This window comes from Macrotis lagotis, chromosome 7 (assembly GCF_037893015.1).
Source record: "Macrotis lagotis isolate mMagLag1 chromosome 7, bilby.v1.9.chrom.fasta, whole genome shotgun sequence".
NCBI classification, from domain to species: domain Eukaryota; kingdom Metazoa; phylum Chordata; class Mammalia; order Peramelemorphia; family Peramelidae; genus Macrotis; species Macrotis lagotis.
Window position 1 is genome coordinate 92,419,048 of NC_133664.1, and position 4,081 is coordinate 92,423,128.

General features: G+C 39.9%; 1 pseudogene; it reads right to left on the bottom strand.

Annotated features, from left to right (window-relative positions):
* Positions 1-303: 303 nt before the first annotated feature.
* LOC141494071 (non-selective voltage-gated ion channel VDAC2 pseudogene) lies at positions 304-1,265 on the bottom strand (annotated as a pseudogene).
* Between the last annotated feature and the right edge of the window lie 2,816 nt (positions 1,266-4,081).

The following is a 4,081-nucleotide window of genomic DNA, read 5'->3' on the forward strand; positions in this document are numbered from 1 at the left end:
GAGACTATGCCATTCTTGTTAGGCTGACTCTTTTGTTCTTAGAGAACTGGAATGATTTTTTTAACCGAATCTATAATTTTATTGGTAAAAGGGAACTCTTTTTCAGTTTTCATAAAGGTCTATTTCATTATTGGTGGGTAGCGCCATTTAACAGTTAAATACATTTAAATAATGTATAGGTGACTGTACTACTACAGCATTGGTAACTAGATAGGTAACCAATTTAACTAGAAACCAACAAGTAACTGTCTAAATATTTAAAATACAGCTCTTTTTTTGGATCATCCCTTGTTTAGATCATCCCTCTTAGAAAAAAAAAAGCCTGCTGGTCACATTGGAAATATATTTTAAGGCCAAATCTTCTGCTAGCAATCCTTTCTCCACGGTTTTCTTTGATTGTACTAAGCCTCCAATTCAAAGGCAAGCCCAAGTTTGTGACCTCCAGCATTGATGCTCTTCCCATCCACCAGGGCAGACAACGTAAGCTTCACTCCAGGCCTCAGGGTCTGAGTATAACCCACACCAATTAAACTAGAATTGTTGACTTTTGCAGAAATAGAAGCAGTGCTGTCCAACTGATATTTGGCTGCAATGCCAAAGCGAGTGCAGTTGGTGCCTGATGTCCAAGCAAGGTTTACAGAAGTATCCAGATCCTCACATACTTTCTGATAAATTGAACCTCCAAATTCTGTTCCATCATTGACACTGGTGTGCAGTTGGAAGTCTCCAGTCCTGTAGCCCACTGCAAAGTTGTTTCTTGTTAACTTTGACTCGGCACTATCAAAGGTCATTTGGTAGCCAGCAAGCCAGCCTTCATAACCAAAAACGGCTGACCCATGAATCGCAGGTCCAGCAAAATCAAAGTCAATGTCACAGCCAAGATTTATACATTCCCGTTTGTAAGAAGACTTTATTTTGCCACTTTTCTTTCCTGTGTTTGGTGAGAAGGTAGTGTCAAATGTTAGCTTCAAACCTTGGCAAATCTGATCTTCAATTGCGATTTCAGTTCCCAGAGTGTTATCAGTGTCCCATTTTTCTGTGAAAGTCAGACCATACTCACTCCATTTATATTTGGTCTCCAAAGTTCCAGAAACTTTACCGGTGTCTGTATCAGATGAACCTGATGATGAGAATTCCACTCCACCGCAGGACTTTGTTTTCACATCGAGTTTCACCAACCCAAAACCAAATCCTTTGTTGAAAATATCTCTGGCAGCTTTGCCAAGGTCAGCATATGATGGAGGCCCACACCTTGACAGCCGCATGCGTCCTGCAGGGAGCGCGGCGCGGGCGGGCCTGCGGGAAGGACGGACAAGGAGAAGCGGTCAGCGCGTGGTCCGGTGGTGGGGCGCCCTGGCCATCTTGGAGGGGCCCTATAAGGGATAAGGTTGGGTCTTTATCCACTATACCAATTTGCCTCTCAAAACAGAGTACTGTTGACCAAGCTAATTTGTATTTATAGAGAGTGTGTGTAAATGTACATATAAATATATACATAAGTGTCTGTAAATAAATACACATATGTATATACACACATATATTTGTATATACTCTATAAACATAGATTAGCTTGATATAAACAGTGTATGACCTTGGGCAAGTCACTCAACCCCATTGCCTTGCAAAAAATTAAAAAAACAAACAAACAAGAAAAACAAGAACTTAGAAGACTTGATATCCAAGTTGGACTTGCCTATCTAACAGCAGCTCCACTGCACCCAAATATCTCACACCACAATCCTGAACTTTTTCATCTTGCTTTTTTTTCAATTTACTGAAATTCCACCAATTAGAGATTTGCTCTTTTTAAAAATGTAGATATGATTGGATAATTGGTAGAGCCCTAATTAGGACTGCCAGGAAGGGTTTTGTCCTTGGAACAATTTAGATATGACCAAACTGGCCTTTCCAAAGTCTGGGAGTTAGAAAAGGGGTGAACATAGGCAGAAGAGGATGAATTGCCAATATTCAGAGTATCTGTGCCACCTAAAAAGAAGACTCATCCAGCACCATCAATGGCCAATAGGAACCAGTGGGATTCTAAGTCAGAAATATACTCTTCCCCAGCCTCTCATATAAACCTATATTAGAAGAAGTAATGAGAAGGGCTTTGACCTCCAGTTCTTAAACCTCCCATTACAAGGGAGAGCTCCTATCTGGACCAAAGAAATAAGGGGTTGAAGTTGAGAGGCCCCAAAACAAGGCATAGTCTCCCTTCCAAGATATACACTCTAGTAGCCTATCACCTTTCTGAAAATGGAAAAAACTCTGAAGCAGTGCCAGAATCTTAGGATCCCCAAAGGATTAGGGTTCCTGCCATAAGTGAAAGTGTGATGAGAGATCTTATTAGCACTGGAGAAAGTGGCTATTTATTGTCACCTGCTCTGGCACCTGGAGGACTTTGACCCTTTCTTCCTATGCAGGTCTTCCTTCAAGAGTGGAGAAGGAAATGAGTAGAGGAGTTATTCCTGGAGATATTGGAAGGGAAGGGAGCCCTCATGAAACACCAATAATTTATTATAATCTTACCAAGAGAGATCATATTTATATCACAGGGTGGAGGTGAGGAGGAAAGTGCCATCCTCTTGAGTATGCTCCCTTTTGTCTTGGGTCATTCTGTCAGTTAGACAGACTGACCATCCCTACAATATCTTCAACTTTATGGAAGGTGCTAGCACTCTGCCATACTTCATGGTTGGGACCTTATGTCTCTGTCCCAGGTTCAAGCCTGTCCAAAAGACAGTGGTGATAAAGTCCCTAAACTAGCCACACAACTTAGCACATAATTACCAAGAATAATTGGAAAAATTAGAAAATCATCATCCCATATCAAGTTTCTCTAATAAAAGCAAACTCTAGGCCTACATTCTTTCACCCCCTACTCAATTCTTATTTGTCTTCCTACCTCACCACTCAATATAAACTGATTTCAAGGTTATCAACAATCTCTTAATAGCTAAATCACATAACCTTTTTTCCCATCATCATCCTTCTTAACCTCTCCACAGCTGTTCACATAAATGACTGCTTTCTTCTCCTTTGTATCTCTCTACTCTGCTTTTGTGATATTGCTCTCTCCTAGTTCTATTCCTAGGCTGAATACTTCTCAGCTTCCTTTGATAGTCATTTTCCAATTTCTACCATGTCTGTATCCTAAAGCTATTTCCTGGACTTTTGTCTCTTGTTTCTTCTCATTTTCCCATCAACTATCATAAATTCAATTATCTCTTTGTAGATGATACCCAGACCTATATCCTATTCTATTGTCTCTCTCCTAATTACAGTCCCACAGGACCAATTGCCTCCACATGGATGTCCCAAAGGTCTCAGAAACTCAAACTGTCTAAATGAAATTCATTTTCTCTCCCTCCAAACAGCTTTTCCTCAAACCTTGTTGTCAATATGTATTTGTCTTACATTACCAGTTAGACATCTCCAACTGAATGTCTCATAGATATCTCAAACTCAACATAACCAAAATATGTTATATTTCTCCCCAACTTCCATCATCTCCTAAATCTAGCTCTCCTACAAACATTACTATTTTTCTCAAGATACCATGATCCTTCCAGCTATTCCATTGTATAACTTCTGAATTATCCTTGCCTCTTTCCAACTCACAGAGCCAATACCTTAGTTCAATTTTTCATCATCTCTTCTCTGGGTTACTGTAATAACTTCTTAATTGGTAAACGTGGATGCAGGTTTCCACCCAGTTGGGAAAAAATAGATTTGTAATAGTAATTATTCCTGTTCCAAAGTATTCACTTACTACCTCTTACCTCTAAGATAAAATGCAAACTTCAGAGTCTGCTATTTAAAACTTTCCACAATTTTCCATAATTTTCCAACATTATCTCATATCATTCCTTTTCAACTTTATGTTCCAATCACCTGCTCCTGGAACTTGACTTTCCATTTCCCAATCTTACTCCTTGGTTTAAACTATGCCCCAAACACTAAATGCGTTCCTGACTATTTTATCACCCAGCTCCAAGGTCCAGGTCAGGTGCCAAGTTTTCCATAAAACCTTTTCTGATGCTACATCCATTCCCCCCCTCCTCTTGCCCCATTACTCATT